This window comes from Tachyglossus aculeatus, chromosome X2, assembly GCF_015852505.1.
Source record: "Tachyglossus aculeatus isolate mTacAcu1 chromosome X2, mTacAcu1.pri, whole genome shotgun sequence".
Taxonomy (NCBI): Eukaryota; Metazoa; Chordata; class Mammalia; order Monotremata; family Tachyglossidae; genus Tachyglossus; species Tachyglossus aculeatus.
Window position 1 is genome coordinate 15461306 of NC_052100.1, and position 22404 is coordinate 15483709.

At 47.6% G+C, this 22404-nt stretch overlaps 2 long non-coding RNA genes across 2 annotated transcripts in view; one reads left to right on the forward strand and one right to left on the reverse strand.

Annotated features, from left to right (window-relative positions):
• Window positions 1–1275: 1275 nt before the first annotated feature.
• The window catches only part of LOC119949475, a 43543-nt gene continuing 22414 nt past the window's right edge, over window positions 1276–22404 (reverse strand). The window contains exon 6 of the long non-coding RNA XR_005457206.1: window positions 1276–1353. This is a non-coding gene — a long non-coding RNA (uncharacterized LOC119949475). The remainder of the gene's footprint in view (window positions 1354–22404) is intronic.
• LOC119949473 lies at window positions 11742–20880 on the forward strand. Its single transcript, XR_005457199.1, has 3 exons — window positions 11742–12113; window positions 14997–15164; window positions 20590–20880. It is a non-coding gene; the product is annotated as an uncharacterized LOC119949473 (long non-coding RNA).

A 22404-nucleotide genomic window follows, 5' to 3' on the forward strand; every position in this document is an offset into this window, starting at 1 on the left:
GTCATCCTCGACTCCGCTCTCTCATTCACCCCACACATCCTATCCATCACCAAAACCTGCCGGTCTCACCTCCACAACATTGCCAAGATCCACCCTTTCCTCTCCATCCAAACGGCTACCTTGTTGGTACAATCACTCATCATATCCCGACTGGATTACTGCATCAGCATCCTTTCTGATCTCCCAACCTCCTGTCTCTACCCACTTCAGTCTATCTATACTTCACGCTGCTGCCCGGATTACCTTTATACAGAAACGCTTTGGGTATGTCACTCCCCTCCTCAAAAGTCTCCAGTGGTTGCCTGTCAACTTTTGCATGAAGCAAAAGCTCCTCACTACTGGCTTCAAAGCTCTCCATCTACAGCCCATTCCAAACGCTCTGCTTCTCTGCTGCTAAGCTCCTTACTGTGCCTCTTTCTCGCCTGTCCCACGGTCAACCCCCGGCCCACACTCTACTTCTGGCCTGGAATGTCCTCCCTCCTCATATCGACCAAACTACCTCACTTCCCCTCACCTTCAAAACACTACTGAGAGATCACCTCCTCCAGGAGGCCTTCCCAGACTGAGCTCCCCCTTTTCCTCAGCTCCTCCCCTCCCCATCGCCCCTACTCCCTCCCTCTACTCTGCCCCTACCCCGCTCCCCAGCACTTTTGTATATTTGTACATATTTATTAATCTATTAATTTTATTAATGATATGTATATATATCTATATCTATATATCGATAATTCTATTTATTTATTTTCATGCTATTGATTCCTGTCTACTTCTTTTGTCTTGTTGTCTGCATGCCCCCTTCTAAACTGTGAGCCCATTGTTGGGTAGGGATTGTCTCTATCTGTTGCCCAATTGCACTGTCCTAATTGTACTTACTGGGTGCTCTGAACACAGTAAATACGATTGAATGAATAACAGGGGTGCTCGGGACGGCCGTACCTTCGGCAGTACACACCTCTGTCGTGCACGCACCTAGTCTTCCTTTCCTCTCACTGCGTCTTCCATTTTCTTTGCCTATCCTCTTCTCCTGGGCAGGCCATACGTTCTGTCCTCCCACCCCATCCCTTGACATGTTTTTCCAGGGACAAGTTTCTGTCCTCTCTTCAGAGACTTTTTTTCCCAATCTCCCCAATTCTTTCATTTATCATCTCATGTCCTGTTCTCTTTGGAGAATGCCATGCTTCTCCTGCTTCTTCTCCCTTCACCACTTTTTGGGGCAGATGTCTTTCTTCAGTGACATTTCCTTTCCCTCCTCGCTCCTGAGACTTTTATCTTCCTTCTGTCCTGATCTTTTCTTTCCCGCTCCTCCAAGTTGAGATGGTAGATGGTTTTCATCAAAAGCAACGTTGAAATCATCTGCTAGGGAGAGAAAGGAAGCTGGTGTAACAGTGGTATTTATTCATTCATTCAAACGTATTTATTCAATGCTTACTGTGTGCAGAGCACTGTACTAAGCGCTTGGGAAGTACAAGTTGGCAACATATAGAGACGGTCCCTACCCAACAACAGGCTCAAAGTCTAGAAGGGGGAGACAGACAACAAAACAAAACACGTGGAGAGGTGTCAAGTCATCAGAATAAATAGAAGTAAAGCTAGACAGACATTATTAACAAAATTAATAGAATAGTAAATATGTACAAGTGAAATGAATAGAGAAATAAATCCATAAAAGCATATATACAGGTGCTGCTGCGGGGAGGGGAAGGAGGTAGGGCGGGGGGATGGGGAGGAGGAGAGGAAAAAGGGGGCTCAGTCTGGGAAGAACCTCCCTTGTGCAGAACACTGTGGCACGTTGTTGATAGCACTACCATCCTTCCAGTCTCACAAGCCCGCAACCTTGGTGTCATCCTCGACTCCGCTCTCTCATTCACCCCTCACATCCAAGCCATCACCAAAATCTGCCGGTCTCAGCTTCACAACATTGCCAAGATCCGCCCTTTACTCTCCATCCAAAACGCTACCCTGCTCGTTCAAGGTATCCCGTCTGGACTACTGCATCAGCCTTCTCTCTGATCTCCCATCCTCGTGTCTCTCGCCACTTCAATCCATAATATATGCTGCTGCCCGGATTTTCTTTGTCCAGAAATACTCTGGGCATGTTACTCCCCTCCTCAAAAATCCCCAGTGGCTACCAATCAATCAGCGCATGAGGCAGAAACTCCTCACTCTCGGCTTCAAGGCTCTCCATCACCTGGCCCCCTCCTACTTCACATCCCTTCTCTCCTTCTACAGCCCAGCCTGCACCCTCCGCTCCTCTGCCACTAATCTCCTCAACGTGCCTCATTCTCGCCTGTCCCGCCGTCGACCCCTGGCCCACATCATCTCCCTGGCCTGGAATGCCCTCCATCTGCCCCTCCGCCAAGCTAGCTCTCTTCCTCCCTTCAAGGCACTACTGAGAGCTCACCTCCTCCAGGAGGCATTCCCAGACTGAGCCCCCTCCTTCCTCTCCCCCTCGTTCCCCTCTAGGTCCCCCCCTTCTTACCTCCTTCCCTTCCCCACAGCACCTGTATATATGTATATACGTTTGTATATATTTATTACTCTATTCATTTTTCTTGTACATACCTATTCTATTTATTTTATTTTGTTAATAAGTTTTGTTTCGTTCTCTGTCTCCCCCTTCTAGACTGTGAGCCCACTGTTGGACAGGGACTTTCTCTATATGTTGCCAACTTGTACTTCCCAAGCGCTTAGTACAGCGCTCTGCACACAGTAAGTGCTCAATAAATACGATTAATTGATTGATTGATTGAATAATATAATACAGTTAGAATACGGATTCCTCCCTTCGAGGAAACCACAGCCCAGCAGGGGAGAAAAACACCAAATACCTTACAGCTGGAAGAAGAGAAAGGAAAATTGGATTCGCAAATAAGAAAATGCTTACAGAAGCAGCATGGCACAGTGGATAGAGTACAGGCCTGGGAGTCAGACGGTCATGGGTTCTAATCCCGCCTCTGCCCCTTGTCTGCTGTGTGACCTTAGGCAACTCACTTCACTTCTCTGGGCCTCAGTTCCCTCATCTGTTAATTGGGGATTGAGTCTGAGCCCCAAGTGGGGCAGGGACTGTGTCCAACCCAATTTGCTTGTATCCACCCCAGCGCTTAGTACAGTGCCTGACACATAGTAAGCGCTTAACAAATGCCATTACTATTATTATTAATAATGAAAAGCCAGTGTGTGTAAACGTGTTCCAGGTACGTAAGTGTAGGTGCAGTGTTGCCCATAAAGTGCTCATGTTGTAGTTAGGCAGAGTATGGACCACCTGGACAAAAGAAAAATGTATCAAAGATGAGCTCCCGGAGGTCACATGACCGCGGGAGGGCTGTGAAGCTGGGGAGAGATGTGGTATGATGGATGTGGAAGGGGGCAGGGGGTAAAAGAAGTTCCAGGCCAGAGAAGTATGTGAGCCAGGAGTCGGAGATGCACGAGATGAGCATGAGGCATAGTGAGTAGGTCGGTCTGAGAGGGGACTGAAGGTGCGGTTCTTCCTCTTTAAGCTGCGCGAGAGATGTTTGATAAGATGTACTCCCATGGCAGGATGTCCATTCATTCATTCAATCCTATTTATTGAGCGAGTACGGTGTGCAAAGCAGTGTACTAAGCGCTCTGAAGAGTACAAGTCATGTGAACGGTAATTGCCCGCCCGCTGTGCCCAAAGCATCCTTCGATCCAGGGGCGTCCTGTAGCACCGGCAATACGGGGTCAGTATACTCCAACCGTGCTCCTTTGGTGTCAGATCTGACACTCGTTCCTTAGGAATTTACCTGTCCTTACCTAACCTTGGAGCCTGTCCTCAGGGAAAACAGGGCTTCGGGATCTTGGCTGCAGGGATCTCCCACAGAGAAACCTGGTCCTGGAGTTTCCACACCTGCCTGCAAGCCGTCCATCAGGGGCCATCTACAATTGCACAGAGCAGATAAAGAGAAACCCAACAGATCTTTGACAGCGCTCGGCACACAGTAAGGGTGAAGAATCAAGTAGAGGGCTTGAGGAGATTCTCTCCTCTCTGTGCCCCAAACTCATCTCTTTTTTTTGGTGCAAAGGAGAGGATTGTACTGAATGAAATTTTGGAATGCAAGTGTTATGGCTCTTCTGAGGTAAGGCAAGAGTCTCAGCAGTGGGAGATGAAAGCGAAGAGCAACTCTGTGCATTATGTTGTTCTGAAGTTGTTGTCCCAAGTTATTGCATGCAAGTGAGATGTTTATTTCAGTGGATGGGAACAAACTGTTCCATAATCAGATTGTCTTTTCGTTTTATAACACCAGTAAAATGAATGAATGAAAAGGAAGAAAAGAAGTTCTGTTTTGGACACGCCTAGTTTGAGGTGTCAGCAGAACATAGTATACATGATCCCTGCCCAAGGACTCTTACGGTCTAGATGGAAGGAGGGACAAAAAGAAGATTCCAGGTAGGAGGAGTTCATAGAAGATGAAGTATTAAAGTACTGATGCACACGTTGAGCGCTGACCTAAGGCTCCAGAGTCATCATCATCATCAATCGTATTTATTGAGCACTTACTATGTGCAGAGCACTGTACTAAGCGCTTGGGAAGTACAAATTGGCAAAATATAGAGACAGTCCCTACCCAACAGTGGGCTCACAGTCTAAAAGGGGGGGGGACAGAGAACAAAACCAAACATACTAACAAAATAGAATCAATAGAATAGATATGTACAAGTAAAATAAATAAATAAATAGAGTAATAAATATGTACAAACATATATTCATATATACAGGTGCTGTGGGGAAGGGAAGGAGGTAAGATGGGGGGATGGAGAGGGGGAGGAGGGGGAGAGGAAGGAAGGGGCTCAGTCTGGGAAGGCCTCCTGGAGGAGGTGAGCTCTCAGTAGGGCCTTGAAGGGAGGAAGAGAGTTAGCTTGGCGGAGGGGCAGAGGGAGGGCATTACAGGCCTGGGGGATGACGTGGGCCGGGGGTCGATGGCAGGACAGGCGAGAATGAGGTACGGTGAGGAGATTAGTGGCAGAGGAACGGAGGGTGCGGGGTGGGCTGTAGAAGGAGAGAAGGGAGGTGAGGTAGGAGGGGGCGAGGTGATGGAGAGCCTTGAAGCCCAGGGTGAGGAGTTTCAGCCTGATGCACAGATTGATTGGTAGCCACTGGAGATTTTTGAGGAGGGGAGTAATATGCCCAGAGCGTTTCTGGACAAAGATAATCCGGGCAGCAGCATGAAGTATGGATTGAAGTGGAGAGAGACATGATGATGGGAGATCAGAGAGAAGGCTGAGGCAGTAGTCCAGACGGGATAGGATGAGAGCTTGAATGAGCAGGGTAGCAGTAGGGAAGGAGGGGAAAGGGCGGATCTCGGCAATGTTGTGGAGCTGAGACCCGCAGGTTTTGGTGACGGCTTGGATGTGAGGGGTGAATGAGAGAGCGGAGTCGAGGATGACACCAAGGTTGCGGGCTTGTGAGATGGGAAGGATGGTAGTGCCGTCAACAGAGATGGGAAAGTCAGGGAGAGGGCAAGGTTTGGGAGGGAAGACAATGAGTTCAGTCTTCGACATGTTGAGCTTTAGGTGGCGGGCAGACATCCAGATGAGATGTCCTGAAGGCAGGAGGAGATGCGAGCCTGGAGAGACAGGGTGAGAGCAGGGGCAGAGATGTAGATCTGGGTGTCATCAGCGTAGAGATGATAGTTGGAGCCGTGGGAGCGAATGAGATCACCAAGGGAGTGCGGATCACCAAGGGATCGAGTCGCCACAAGAGAGCAGCTGCCCCGATTACCCTGGCCACGGCCGGTTCCTCTGGATTCCCTTAGCCCGTCCACCGTCCAAACAACCTCACACAACCCTCAAGAAGCAGTGAAGCGAGTGGAAAGCACACAGTACTGTGAATTGAGAGGCCTAGGTTCTAATCCCAGCCACGTTTGTGTGCTGTGTGACCTTGGCCAAGACTTTTTGGCTTCTCTGTGCTGTTACCTCATCTGTAAAATAGGGATTAAGACTGTGAGAACCATGTGGGACATAAACCGTGTCCAACTTGAATACCTTGCACTTATTCCAGTGCTTAGGGCAGTGCCTGGCACATGGCAAGCACCTAACCTATACCAGTTTTTAAAAAAGGATCTGGGTTCTAATCCCAGCCCTGCCACTTTTCTGCTGTGTGTCCTCAGGCAAGTCATTTAACTTTTCTGGGCCTCAGTTCCCTCATCTGCAAAAGGGGGGTTAAGACTGTGAGCCTCATGTAGCCTGGTGTAGTGGATAGAGCATGGGCCTGGGAGTCAGAACTTCATGGGTTCAAGCTTCGCCGCTTGCCTGCTGCGTGACCCTGGGCAAGTCACTCCACTTCTCAGGGCTCAGTTCTCTCATCTGTAAAATGGGGATTAAGACTGTGAGCCCCATATGGGGCAGGGACTGCCCAACCCAATTTACTTGTCTCCACCCCGGCGCCTAGTACAGTGCCTGGCACATAGTAAGTGCTTAACAAATACAATAATAATAATAATTATTATTATTCTTATGTGGGACAGGGATTGTGTTCTACCCGATTAGCTTGAATCAACCCAGCATCTACTACAGTGCCTAGTACATAGTAAGGGCTTAACAAACACCAGAAAAAGAAAAAGACAGGTGCTGGGACAGGGTTCAAGTGGGAAGAGGAGGAGTTCTGTTTTGGACATGTCTAATTTGAGGTGCAGGTGAGACATAGTACACGTGATACTTCACTCTGCTGCCCGGATTATCTTTCTACAGAAACGTTCTGGGAGTGACACCCCCCTCCTCAAAAATCTCCAGTGGCTGCCTCTCAATATTTGTATGAAGCAAAAACTCCTCACTATTGGGTCTCCATCACCTCGCCTCTTCCTACCTCACCTCCCTTCTCTCCTTCTACAGCCCAGCCCACAAACTTGGCTCCTCTCCTGCTAACCTCCTCACTGTGCCTCGTTCTTGCCCGTTCCGCTGTCGACCCCTAGCCCACGTCCTATCTCTGGTCTGGAATGCCCTCCTTCCTCACATCCACCAAACTAGCACACTTCCCCCTTTCAAAGCCCTACTGAAGGCTCACCTCCTCCAGGAGGCCTTCCCAGACTAAACCCCCCTTTTCCTCTGCTCTCTCTCCCCTCCCCATCGTCCCGACTCTCTCCCTCTACTCTACGTGGAGAAGCAGCGTGGCTCAGTGGAAAGAGCACGGGTTTTGGAGTCAGTGGTCATGGGTTCAAATCCCAGTTGCGCCAATTTCCAGCTGTGTGACTTTGGGCTAGTCACTTAACTTCTCTGGGCCTCAGTTACCTCATCTGTAAATTGGGGATTGACTGTGAGCGCCCCGTGGGACAACCTCATCACCTTGTAGCCTCCCCAGGGCTTAAAACAGTGCTTTGCACGTAGTAAGCGCTTAACAAAATGCCATTATTATTATTATTATTACTTCCCTGCCCTCCCCACAGCACTTGTGTATATATGTACATATTCATTATTCTATTTATTTTATTAATGATGTGTATACATCTATAATTCTATTTATTTACATTGATGCTATTGATGCCTGTCTACTTGTTTTGCTGCCTGTCTCCCCCTTTATAGACTGTGATTCCATTGTGGGCAGGGATTGTCTCTATTTGTTACTGAATTGTACTTTCGAAGCGCTTAGTACAGTGCTCTGCGCACAGTAAGTTCTCAGTAAACGAGTAGCATCGTGGCTTAGTGGAAAGAGCACGGGCTAGGGAGTCAGAGGTCATGGGTTCTAATCCTGGCTCCGCCGCTATCAGCTGTGTGACTTTGGGCAAGTCAGTCACTTCACTTCTCTGTGCCTCAGTTACCACATCTGTAAAATGGACTGTGAGCCCCACTTGATTAATTTCTATCTACCCCGCGTTTAGAACAGTGTTTGGCAGATAGTAAGCGCTTAACAAATGCCATCATTATCATTATTATTATTAAATACGATTGAATTAAGTACTAAAGTACTGATGCGTCAATTGAGGGCGGATGTAATACTCCAGAGTTGCCACAAGAGGGCAGCCACGGCCGGCTCCTCTGGTCTCCCACAATCCCGCCTCCGTCCGTACAACCCCGCACAATCAATCAATCAATCAATCGTATTTATTGAGCGCTTACTGTGTGCAGAGCACTGTACTAAGCGCTTGGGAAGTAAAAGTTGGCAACATATAGAGACGGTCCCTACCCAACAGTGGGCTCACATTCTAGAAGGGGGAGACAGAGAACAAAACCAAACCTATTAACAAAATAAAATAAATAAAATAGATATGTACAAGTAAAATGCATAGAGTAATAACTATGTACAAACATATATACATATATGCAGGTGCTGTGGGGAAGGAAAGGAGGTAAGGCAGGGGGATGGAGAGGGCGAGGAGGGGGAGAAGAAGGAGGGGGCTCAGTCTGGGAAGGCCTCCTGGAAGAGGTGAGCTCTCAGTAGGGCCTTGAAGTGAGGAAGAGAGCTAGCTTGGCAGATGTGGGGAGGGAGGGCATTCCAGGCCAGGGGAATGACGTGGGCCGGGGGTCGACGGCGGGACAGGTGAGAACGAGGCACTGCAAGGAGATTAGCAGCAGAGTAGCAGAGGGTGCGGGCTGGGCTGTAGAAGGAGAGAAGGGAGGTGAGTAGGAGGGGGCGAGGTGATGGAGAGCCTTGAAGCCGAGGGTGAGGAGTTGGTTCTCCGAGGCATGGATCACTGCACTCTTTTCCTCCCCCTTTTCCTGCTCAGTCGCTCATTCTGTGGGACTCCTGCGCCAGGAGCATCCTCTTCCTCCTCCTCCCCGTGGCGTCACAGAAGGAACCCGGGAGCAGTCGGGGAGGCGTGGAGTCGTCGGTCCTACAATCACACCATGACCCCCGCTCGTGCCCGCTGCCCAGGACCCCAGCGGAGCCCAGGTCACAGGCAGAGGGAGGAGGTAGGCTGTAGCAGGCCCTGGCCTGGGAGAGCTCTGGCCATGGTTTGGACACCCTTGGATGGTTCCTGGGGAGTTTACACTTTAGGATAACTTGAAGGGGCAACTAGACGATTAATCCTCAAGGATAACCATTGTCAGACCTTTACAGCCTCTCTGGTTCTGGGCGCAGGCTGGAGGAAAAACATTGCATAACCACTGGCCGTATTGGCAAGGGCTGGGAATAGTGGTTAAGTTTTAACCTCAAATCAGCGAGTTGCATTTCACTGGGAATCAATCAATGGTATTGATTGCTTTGTGTGAGCAGAGCAATGTACTAAGCAATTGAGAGTGTTCAATTCCACAGAGTTGGCGGGCATGTGCTGTGCCCACCAGTTTACCAGCTAGAGGGAGGAGCTTGCAGCCTAGAGGGGCCTGTAGAATCTGATTTAACCCTCCACAATGGTCACAGCACCATTTGCATCTTAGGATTCAACCTTTGGCCAGGGCATCCAATTTTCGGGTCTTTGTTCTGAGCTGATTACCCAAGCCCGTTTGATCTTGATGTCTCCCCCCCGCCCCCTCCCCAGACTGTAAGCTCATTGTGGTCAGGGAATGTGACTGTTTATTGTTGTATTGTACTCTCCCAAGCGCTTAGTACAGTGCTCTGGACACAGTAAGTGCTCAATAAATGCAATTGAATGAATGAATGACAGGGGATTGGAGGAGGAAGCTATACATCTGAAACAACTGGTGAGGACAATGGGCATGTGAAGTCATGCCAATGACTGAAGGCAACAGGAACGTCTGGCTTCAAGGAAATGTAGTTGCCAGGCAGTAGGTGTTATAAAAAGAATTGTCTTCCTTCTGCTTCAGTCCCCCTTTAATAGCAATCTGAAATAGGCTGTATCAACAGGGGAAGGAAGAAGGAGAACAGGAATTGTAAGGCCCCAATAGAGTCAGAAAGGAATGGGGGTGTTCCTGACCATGATATTCACTATCACGGGAAAAAAAAACATTTATTAACAAACAGAAAAACATTCAAGTGCAACGGATCCGGCTTCTTGTTAAGTTCTCAACGCAGGCGTGATGAGATCTCTGACACTAATAATGATGGTATTTGTTAAGCGCTTACTATGTGCCAGGCACTGTTCCAAGCGCTGGGGTCGATACAAGGTAATCAGGTTGTCCCACGTGGGGCTCACAGTCACAGTCTTCATGCTGCGAGAAGCAGCGTGGCTCAGTGTAAAGAGCACAGGCTTTGGAGTCAGAGGTCATGGGTTCAAATCCTGACTCCGCCAATTGTCAGCTGTGTGACTTTGGGCAAGTCATTAACTTCTCTGTGCCTCAGTTACCTCATCTGTAAAATGGGGATTAAGACCGTGAGCCCCCCGTGGGACAACCTGATCACTTTGTAACCTCCCCCTCCCTTAGAACAGCGCTTTGCACATAGTAAGTGCTTAATAAATGTCATCATTATTATTATTCATCCCCACGACCACTATTTAAGCCCTCAATCCAGGGGCATTGAGAATTTCCCATGGCGGGATGATCAATGTCCTCCGGTGTTCAGGTCCTTAACGAGCCGCACCGGCACGGGAGTCCCTGGGTCCGGGCTCACTCCCTGCCTTCCCTTCGGAGGACAGGGAACAGCAGCGACAGACGCTTCCCCCAGCCTTTTATACTATACTTGTTGAGCTTCTTCCGCCTAATTATCCTAATCTATCAATTACAGTTTTTTGGTGTTCCGTTCTTAGAAGGTCCCTGCGGGTTGGGATGACAGGAAGCGATAAACCGAAGGGCATTAAGTTGAACAAATTCTTAACGCAAGGTGCAAACTACATACTCCAGGAAGGGAGTGGCAGAGGGAGTAGGAGGTGGAGGAGAATGGGCGGTGGAAGAAGAAAGTGGGAGAGAGTGGGAGGAGGGAAGAAAGAGCATCGGAAAATCCTAGTCCAAAATATAGTAATGCTCCAGTCATATTCTAACCAGTAAAAGCCTGGTCCAGTTGGCATCAGTGCAACCACAAACTGCTGCACCTGGGGGTAGAATCAGAAACAGCGTGTCCTAGTGGATAGAGCATGGGCCTGAGAGTCAGAAGGACCTGGCTTCTAACCCGGCCTCTGCCACTTGCCCCCAATGTGACTTTGGACAAGTCACTTCATTTGCCTGCGCCTCGGTTACCTCACCTGTAAAATGGGGAGTAAGACTGTGAGCCCCATGTGAGAGATACGGATTTTGTCCGACCTGATTTTGTCCGACCTGTAGCTACTCTAGGGCTTAGTATAGTGCCTGTAGCATATTAAGTGCCTAACATATACCGTTAAAAGAAGAAAAACCAAATAAACCTCTGGATCCAGTCAGTGAGCAGATGATGCTGGCACCTGATTCTGTAGTCTTTGTAAAGCGAAAGCAGTTTACTCCCAGCTGCCACCCTTTGGCAAATATGAGTATTTTTGGAAAGTTTATGCTCTACAAATGACAGGTATTTGGAGGGAAAAAAAAGGCAGTTATGTAATTTTTTTCAGTATGGTGCCACACTGGTAGCAAGCCCAGATAAATGGCTACTTCAACAGCGAAGAGATAGAAGGGTGGGATAGGAGAGAATGCGTAAAAGAGAGAGAGAAAAGGCGGAGGCGGAGGAGACGACAGAGGTGCGGCAGTGTCCCCGCCGGGCCGGGGGAGGCTCCGCGCGCCCGCAGCATCGGGGCCCGGCTCCGCGAGCGCCCCCGCTCCCGCGCGCGCCCCCTACCGGCGGCGCCCGGCCGCGTGACTGGGATGACGCCATCGCCCCCGTCTCCTAGCAACCGGCGGGGGCCGTGGCGGGGCTCCTGGGACCCGCCGGCTCGGCTCCGCGATGGTAACCGGGCCGGACCCCCACCCTGCCGGGGGGACGGGGAGAGGGGGAGGGATCATAGCATCCGACAGATTGAAACGTGGCCTTTTTCAAAATCGTAACTACGATGTTCCGTGAGATTTCCCCGAATCCGGATCCCCGGGCTGTGGACCCTTTGATAATACCCGGAGAACTTCTCCACTCAAGTTGAAGAGTGGGTTTTTTGGAGAATCTGACTGCAGTTTCTTGGCAGGAGATACTTTTTGCTCCCAAGAAAAGGGAATGAGTATTCAGTAAAAAGAAACAAGCCGTTTAGATGGATTAACTATCTATCATCGTTCGATGTTTCATTGATTGTAGGATGAGACCGATGAAATCCTAAGGAGGATTCGTGGCCAAAGAGGGGTTATTGGAATTATAGTTATGGATGCCCACGGTAAATATATTTCGACTTCCTTTGAAGAACTAAAATGTAACTCTACGTTGTGCCAAACCTCAAGAAAACCATTCGATTTGGAAAATGCCTTGATATTAAGGGACTGTTGTATATATTTTCTGACTGTAACAGGGTTACACTGCGCACTGTGGCAGAAAGCAGTGTTTCTACTCCAGAACCTAAATATGATAAATTCCCGATCCCCAAATTTTAATGTTTTGTATTTTTTGGAAAGGAGAAAAGGGTTTGTGTTACGATAGTTTCTTTCCTCCAGCAGTTGGTTTTGCCCCCGAATTGGAAGAGAGACTACAGCGTGGCTTAGTGGGAAGAGCCCGGGCTTGGGAGTCAGAGGATGTGGGTTCTCATTCCAGCTCCACCACCTGTCTGCTGTGTGAACTTGGGCAAATCACTTAGCTTCTCCGTGCTTCAGTTACCTCATCTGTAAAATGGGAACTGATTGTGAGCCCCACGTGGGACAACCTGATTACCCTGTATCCAGGGTTTAGAACAGTGCTTGACACAATAGTAAGCACTTAACAAATACCATTATTATTATTATTATTATTATTATTGTATAGGAATTTCTAAATCTAGGAAAGGTATGATTATAACCTACTAGTTTTGGGGAAAGGTAATGGACTGAGAGATATTAACTAACTTCTTCACCCCGAGTTCTGATCCTAGCGTAAAAAGTTGTGAACTTAAAAGAATCCCTGAATTACTCTATTAATTTTCCAGTTTTTAATAGTGGAGTGTGTCTAAGCGTGTGTCAAACACTGTTCTAAGCGCTACGGTAGACACAAGTGAATGAGGTTGGACACAGTCCCCGTCCCGTGTGGGGCTCACCCCCTATTTTCTCTGCGACTTGTCTGCTGTGTGACCTTGTGCCTCAGTTACCTCCTCTGTAAAATGTGTATTGAGACTCTGAGCCCTGTGTGGGACAGGGAAAGTGTCCAATCCGATTTGCTCATCTCCGCCCCAGCGCTTAGTACGGTGCCTGGCACATGGTAAGCACTTAACAAATACCATCATTATCATTATTATTATTATTATTATTATTATTCTCCCCTCCTATGTCACCTATAGGCTTGAGCCCACCCTGAACCTCCTCCCCCCACAGCAATTATGTCCACATCTTTAAACTCTTTATACTTCTCAAGCGCTTACTACAGTGCTCTGCACACAGTAAGCGCTCAATAAATACGATTAAATGAATGAATGAATGAATGGTTCCCCCTACCTGCAACTTACTGCCACCTCTGTCTCTCCCACTAGACGGTAAGTACGGTTGTTGAGGGTGGGGATGTTGTCTTTGTGCCTACCGACTGTATCACTTTATCCCAAGTGCTAAGTACAGGGCTCTGCACAGAGGAAGTGCTCAATAACTACCCCTGGTGGGTTGATTTGATTCATACTAGGTTACTAGAGGGAAAATCAGAGATTCAGAGAGATGTTGGAGGGCACATCTCTCATCATCAGGATACATGTCCGAAGAGGGCAGTCATCACACAGTTTATTCAACCATCAACCATTCAACCATCTGGTTGGATTAGTGGTCTTACCCATGGTGGCATTTCTTAAGGTCTTACTGCTTTACATTTGAGAATTGAGCCACTTCATCAGTTGGTAACTATCAGGAAAGCAGTATGGGCTAGTGGATAAAGCCCGGGCCTGGAAGTCAAAGCCGGAGGACCTGGGTTCTAATAGCGGCTCTGCCACTTGCCTGCCGTGTGTCTTTAGGCAAGTCATGTAAGCTTCTAAGTGCCTCAGTTTCCTCAACTGTAAAATGGGGATTCAGTACCTGTTTTCCCTCCTACTTACCTGTGAGCCCCATGGGGGACAGAGACTGTGTCCCACCTGATTAACTTGTGTCTAGCCCAGTGCTTGGAATAGTACTTGACACGGTGTAAGGGCTTTGCAGAAACTATTCAAAAAAAAATTTCCTGTCTTGGTGGTCAGAATTATTCTGGATTCAACATCTATCCGTTGACCGATGGTATTTCTGAACACTTACCCTGTGCAGAGCCAACATACCCAGCACCTGGGAGAGGACAATTTACTAGGTAGACATGATCCCTGTCTTTCTGGAGCTCATCCTCTCTGCATGCGTGCACATATGTGCCTTGGTTCTCAGAGGCCCAGGAGAGAGAGTGTGTGCACATCCCAAATCATCCCATCGCCACTCCTGCAAGACCAATCAATGCGTTTGTTGCTGAGGTACCCCACTTCACCCTGCCACCCTAAACTCAAGTTCTGTGTCTCCCAGGAGCTCAATATTGGGCTCTCGGTTGCTGAAGAGGCCGCAGTGACTTTTGGCCTCCCCCTCGGTGTCAGAGCGGCCTTATTTTTGAACCCATTGCTCAACCCAGTTAAGCAGGGGACTGTAAAAGGTGCTCCGCCTACCCCCCGCCCCATCATCCCCCTTCCCACACACAGAGAAAAACTCACCATCAGTAGCTGTATCTTTGAATATGAAGTAATATCACCAAAATCATCCCATTTACTTTCCATTCAAATAGACCACTTAATGCCATGTTGAACAGATGACTGATCCATGTGGCTTCTGGGCGTCTTAGTCAATTTCCAGGTATTTTCTCTCATGCTGAGCACCATGCCTCCCACTGTGTAAGAGCTTAATAAACATTTGTGTTCATGACTGATGAAAGCCAACTAGTCGATAAACTAGAATATGATACAATCTAGCTTTAGTTCTTGCCAAACATTTTCAAAGAAATCTGAATATGACACTAATTCCATGAGAGGAGCGGCTAATGAATTTAGAATATTCACTAGGGGTAGGGGGGTTGTTATTGTTTGAGTGATGTACAAATGACCGCAGTCCACCGATATTTCATATTTTCATAATCTGTCTTATTGTTATAGGCATTCCATTGAAAACAACCCTAAGTAGCTATTCATCAGTTCAGTATGCAGGGTACCTTCAGCCGCTCACACAGGTAGCGCACAGCACAGTGAGAGAGATCGATCCCGAGGATGCCCTGACTTTTCTTAGAATTAGAACCCAGCAATACGAAATCATCGTGACCCCAGGTAATCGAATATTTAAGCCGTCTTTTTCTTACTTTTAGAAATTGTATTCTTCTATATTCAGTAAGAGCTAACTGGTGTTCCCCAGAATATTGAACAGCCATTTAGATGTAGGTTGATGAAAACCAAAAATGCTAGGTGAGATCTCACTAAAATGACACCATCCATCTGCCCCGCTGCCCAGGTCATCTTTCTAAAACCTCACTTGGCACGTGTCCAGGAGCCAGGAGACACAGGTTCTAGTCCTGGCTCTGCCATTTGCCTGCTGTGTTCCCCTGGGCAAGTCATTCTCCTCCTCTGGGCCTCAGTGTCCTCATGTGTATAATGTGGATGAAATGCCTATCCTGGGTCCCTCTTGAACTGTGATCCCTGTGTGTGGGACAGGGTCTGTGTGTCTGATCTGATTATCTTGTTTCTACCCCAGGCCTTGGCACATACTCAGAGCTTGACAAATACCACTGTGATTATGTATTGCTATTTATCAACCCTCTCGTGGTTGCCCATCTCCTTAAACATCCAAGCAAACTTCCTTACCATTGGCCTTGAGGCTCTCCCCCAGCTCTCTCCAGGTGGCGCATCAGCCCTCCTCCCCCAGTACATTCCCTGCTCGACCTCTTTGCTCCACCCAAACCCACCTCCAACCTGTGCTCTCATCTCACTCCTGCTCTCCCCCCAACCCAAAGCTCCCTTCTCCCTCGGCCCCCCAGAACTCTGCCAGGCCTTAGTCCTTCCTATCTTCAAAGCCCTCCTAACCACCCCCCCTTCCAACAATGCTTACCCAGCTAATGATCCATACTCCAAATGTAACAATCCATAGGCCACCTCTAGGGTTCTGTGATTATTTTTAGTCATCTGCCCTTGTGATCTAGGTATAATCCTTGGGAAATGCAGTTTATTCACTAGTATTTTTATTGAACATTCAGTTTATTCTGATTCCTGTGCTTGTAAATATTTTCATGACTGTCTCCCAGCTCCTTGTGATTGTCACCTGGGAAGGAGGAAGAGGAAGTAGTAGAGCTGTGAGAAAGTGAAGGAGAAACCTTGCATAACTCATGCCTGGTGGTTTCTATTTTACCTTGAAAGTAGTTAGTGAGATCATCATGGTTTAGGGGAGAGAGGCAGCGGGAACACTGGAGACTTCAAGAGGGAGTTGAAGGTTTGCAATAGTTGGGGCTGCAGGTATGTGTGTCAGTGACCGAGGAATAGAATAATTGCCGAGACAGGAGAGAGAACTGAAATAGAGCAGTCAGAGAGAATGCCGAGTGGTGGAAGTTAGCCTGGTGCCTGAATTTTCACCAGCTGGCATTAGCTGCGAAAACCCAGAAATGGGGAATGTGGACTGTGGGGGAGCTTTAATCATTTCATGGTATTCATTGAAGGCATACTGTGTGGCATTTGTTAAGTGCTTACTATGTGCCAGGCACTGTTCTAAGTGCTGGGGGAGATACAAGGTGATCAGGTTGTCCCACATGAGGCTCACAGTCTTCATCCCCATTTTACAGATGAGGGAACTGAGGCCCAGAGAAGTGAAGTGACTTGCCCAAAGTCACACAGCTGACAAGTGGTGGAGCCGGGATCAGAACCCACGACCCTTGACTCCCAAGCCCGGGCTCTTTCCGCTGAGCCACGCTGCTTCTCCTGAGCCATGCTGCTTGGGAGAGTACAGTAGAACTGAGTTGATAGACACATTCCTTTGTCCACAACAAGCTTCCAGTCTAGACGGGGAGACAGACATTTGTAGAAATAAAAAATGTGTAATATATAATTGATAGATATGTACATAAGTGCTGTGGGGCTGAGGATAGGGAGACTATCAAATGCCCAAAGGTCCCAGATTCAAGTGACTATCCAACCACAGACTTCTAACCTGTCACCTTGCCCACAACCCCTCACTCATGATCTCTACACTCGGGGCCCACTCATCCTGTCCCAAGTAGAGTGCTTAATAAATACCATTGGTGATGTTGATGTTTATTTATTTATTTTACTTGTACATATCTATTCTATTTATTTTATTTTGTTAGTATGTTTGGTTTTGTTCTCTGTCTCCCCCTTTTAGACTGTGAGCCCACTGTTGGGTAGGGACTGTCTCTATATGTTGCCAACTTGTACTTCCCAAGGTGGGGCATTGTCTAGAGATGCCGTTGAACCTGTGTCTGGCTTAGGTGCGACTTAAGTGGGGTTATGTGAGTGGTCAGCAAAGTTGAACTGAGTGAGGAAGGGGGTTGCCAGGGGGCCCAGAGAATAGCCAACATGAAGATTAAAAGTTCCTGAACACAACACGGGAGAAGGAAGTGAGAGTAAAAAGGAGGCAGCATGGCCTAGAGGAAAAGAACATGGGTCTAGGAGTCATAGGACTTGTGTTCTAATCCCAGCTCTGACACTCATCTGCTTTGTGATCCTGGGCAAGTCACCTGACTTCTCTGTGCCTCAGTTACCTCATTTGTACAATGCGGATTAAGACTGTGAACCCTATGTAGGACAGAGACTTGTCCAACCTGATTATCTTGTATATACCCCAGTGTTTAGTACAGTGCCTGGCACACAGTAAGTGCTTAACAAATACCATTTAAAAAATAAAAACAAAGGGAGAGGTAAAAAAAAGTTGGTTAAGAAGGCAGAGGCAAGGCCAGTAGGGAGATAGAGACCAACTTCCTCTTACTGCCCCCGTGCTGTGGAAAGCATAAGGTGCACATGTGCTCCAGGAATCAATTTTAGACCTAATCTGCTCTGCCAGGAACCTGGTGAGAAGTATAGAAAAAGATTCATGGACACCGCCCCTCCGCCCCCCCCCCCCCCGCCCCCCCGCCCCCCGCCACCCCGAGATCCAGAAACCTGTATGGGATCCAGCGCTCTGCAGATGCCCCAAGCAAAGTAGTGAGGTTGGTCGTGTTGGTGAAAGGAAAGTAAATTTATTCCCTTTCAGAGTTTCTTTAAATTGTATTCTCAATTCATAAAACACCAACTTGGGAATCTATTGTTTAATAGCAAATTTTGTATTTGTGTCCTTCTGGCATTTTGTCTTAATCATTTCAATTTTTCCTCATATCCTCATCCCCAACCTCCCTGCCCCTCTTTTAGATTGAGAGCCCCCAGAAGGCCAGGGACATTGTCTAATTAAATCCCCCATTGTATGCTTCCCCTGGGCTTAGTACAATGCTTTGCCCACTAGATTCGCTCCCTAAGTACCTGTGAATGACTAATCGATCAGCCCAATAGAATAAGAAGGTGCAATCCAATATCATGTTACCCCAAAAGCCAGCAGATGTTTGGAGAAGTGAATAACCAGAGTATAGGGCATGAGTGTGAAATATTTTAACATCTGTCTTGCACATAAACATGTATATAAAGATATAGATATACATATATTTATCTCCTGAATCTCTATTCATCATCATCATCGTCATCAATCGTATTTATTGAGTGCTTACTATGTGCAGAGCACTGTACTAAGCGCTTGGGAAGTACAAATTGGCAACATATAGAGACAGTCCCTACCCAACAGTGGGCTCACAGTCTAAAAGGGGGAGACATTGTCCAGAAACGCTCTGGGCATATCATTCCCCTCCTCAAAAATCTCCAGTGGCTACCAATCAATCTGCGCATCAGGCAGAAACTCCTCACCCTGGGCTTCAAGGCTCTCATCACCTCGCCCCCTCCTACCTCACCTCCCTTCTCTCCTTCTACAGCCCAGTCCGCACCCTCCGCTCCTCCACCGCTGATCTCCTCACCGTACCTCGCTCTCGCCTGTCCCGCCATCGACCCCCGGCCCACGTCATCCCCCGGGCCTGGAATGCCCTCCCTCTGCCCATCCGCCAAGCTAGCTCTCTTCCTCCTTTCAAGGCCCTACTGAGAGCTCACCTCCTCCAGGAGGCCTTCCCAGACTGAGCCCCTTCCTTCCTCTCCCCCTCGTCCCCCTCTCCATCCCCCCCATCTTACCTTCTTCCCTTCCCCACAGCACCTGTATATATGTATATATGTTTGTACATATTTATTTACTCTATTTATTTATTTATTTATTTTATTTGTACATATCTATTCTATTTATTTTATTTTGTTAGTATGTTTGGTTTTCTTTGCTTAGTGTAACCTGTCCTCACACAGGGGCATTTTACTCTCCTTTCCTGCATCAGATTCCATATTTCCAAGATTGAAAAATTAAATCAACCTTAATTGATCTTTTTACAATTCCATTTTGTATGTAAATAAAGTTAAATTCCTTCAGAACATTCATCTTTTGTTATGAGTAATCCTAGAAAGTCAAATTGGCAACAGATTGATAAGGACCGTGAGCCCCATGTGTGTCTGACCTGATCATCTTGTATCCACCCCAGCGCCCAGTACGGTGCCTGACACAGAGTAAGTGCAGAACAAATACCATAATTATTAGTATTAATACAGTGCCTGGCACACAGTAAGCACTTAGAAAATGTCTTTTAAAAAGTATATTTTAAAAAATCGATCAATTATTGAGTACTGTAGGAAAACCACTGTACTAAGCACTTGGGAAAGTCCGGCCCAATAGAGTCAGTAGACGTGATCCCTGCTCACATAAATGTGTGTTTTTAAAGAACCCTCAATAAATAGGTGTTGTATTTTCCCATTAAAAGGCATCCATCACGATTAATGAGCCGGGTATTTTGCTTCAGATATGGGCAAGGTACACATTTTTGTTGACCTTTCAGTCTTCATCTGTGGAATCTGGTTCACAACCGCTTTAATGCCACCGTGAAGAATGGCCCCTTGAGGAACAAGGACTGTGCCTGATTCTTAATATGTGTCATACATTTCCCCAGGACTTTGCCCACAGTCGGAGCTTAATACACGCTCTTACTACTACCATCTCTCTCCCTTCCTGGCTGCCCCCAGGGCTGCCTGGCTCTGCTCAAAGAATGACTCATTTGGCTTGGGAGGCCGGCTCCTCTGAGCAGCCCATGGTGGGGAACTGGGGAAGGAGAATTCCAGCCAAACCACCAAGTGAGCCCCACCCTACTCCTATCCTTTCCTTTCCTGTCCCATCTTGTGCCCCCTCTGGGGTGGCTCATGAAGTACAAATTATCCATGCTGTAGCAGAGTGGGTGAGTAGGGGTCTCGGGGAGATGGTAGGATGCTGTGAACGTTCCCAGGGGCCCTTAGATTGATCTGCTAGTTCTGATCTTCTTCGCTGGAGGCCCGGGACCACATCTCCGTTAGTCGGGTACTAAATGCTTAGTACACAGTGTGGCGCTTAATGAGTAACTATTACTGCTGACCCTTTATGGCTACTCACGCTCCTCCACACAGTGACTAGATTGAGAGCATCAGGCCTAGTAAGGTCTGCCAGCATTGTTGCATGGATAAAAAGCAGCACGAATGGGGTCATTTCATTTTTAAGGTTAGAGTTTTGGTTGAAGATGAATGAGTGGTTTTTTTCTTATTTTTTCCACAGATAGGGGAAATCATCTAGTTGCTTTGCAGAATCCAAATGAATAGACCTTCTGCTGGATTAGATCTTGCATGAATGAAACCGTACTTTAAAAAATGCTCAATCTTTCATTGTTCCTTCCTGAATTTACCAATATATTCAGCCTGTCTTCACCAAAACTGTTTCTAGCACAGTTACTTAGTTTTTGTTTCTCATTGTATTTTCAAAGTGTGCTCTGGCAAGGTGTAATGCATACGTCAAGATCCGACGCGAGTGGCCGTGCTCAATGTTTAACATAATAAAAATGAATTTGTGAAACCTGCTTCCTGAAGGTGCTTCTGCTTTTCTTCAACTTGGCCCTAAGAGTCAAAAGGAGGCAAAAGAGAGAACTGCACCAGGTGTTACAAACATTACACATGACACAACACACACCTTTCTTGTGTCCAATGGGACTGGCACTGTGGATCCCATAGCCAGGGAATGTGTCTGTTAGGTTGTTATATTGTACTCTCCCGAGCTCTTAATACAGTGCTCTCCACACAGTAAGCACTCAGTAAATGTAATTGACTGACTGACTGACTGAAAGGAGGACGATGAAAATCCTCCCTCCATCGATGCTCCCTCCGCTCCCGGCCAGGGTCCCGCCGACACCTCAGACTTAACGCATTCCAAATGGAATTCCGTATCTTCCCACCTAAACCCTGTCTCCCCCTGACTTTACTATCACTGTAGACAACACCACCATCCTCCCTGTCACCACAAGCAAGTAATCTTGGCGTTATCCTCGACTCATCTCCCTTATTCGACCCACATTTCAATCGGTCACCAAATCCCGTTGGTTCAACCTTCACAATATCATTAAAACCCACCCTTTCCTCTCCATCCAAACTGATACCACTTTAAACCAAGCACTCATCCTATCCCTCCTTGATTACTGCCTCAGCCTCCTTGCTGACCTTCCTGCCTCCTGTCTCTCCCCACTCCAGTCCATATTTCGCTCTGCTGCCTGGATCGATTTCCTACAGAAATGTTCAGTTCACGTTTCCCCACTCCTCAAGAACCTCCAGTGGTTGCCCATCCATCTCCACATTAAACTGAAACTCCATGCTATCTTCTTTCTGCTCTGCTTTCCTACTACAACCCAGCCCGCACACTTCACTCCTCTAATGACAACCTCACTGTACCTCCATCTCATCTGTCTCTCTGCTGACCTCTTACCCACGTCCTGCCTCTAAACCGGGACGCCCTCCCTCTTCATATCCGACAGACAATCACTCTTCCCGTCTTCAAAACCTCAATAGCAGCCTATCTCCTCCCAGAGACCTCCTCTGACTAAGCCCTCATTTCCCCTTCTCCTACTCCCTTCTGCATCACCCTGATTTGCTCCCTTCATTCACTCCCCTCCCCCTCAGCCCCACAGCATTTATGTACAGATCTGTAATTCATTTCTTTATATTACTGTCTGTCTCCCTCTCTAGAGAAGCAGCGTGGCTCAGTGGAAAGAGCACGAGCTTTGGAGTCCGAGGTCATGGGTTCAAATTCCGGCTCCACCAATTGTCATCTGTGTGACTTTGGGCAAGTCCCTTCACTTCTCTGTGCCTCAGTTACCTCATCTGGAAAATGGGGATCAAGATCGTGAGCCTCCCGTGGGACACCCTTATCACCTTGTAACCTCCCCAGCGCTTAGAACAGTGCTTTGCACATAGTAAGCGCTTAATAAATGCCATCATTATTATTAGACTGTAAACTCGTTGTGGGCATGGAATGTGTCTATCAATTCTGTTGTAGTGTACCGTCCCAAGAGCTTAGTACCATGCTCTGCACACAGTAAAGCACTTA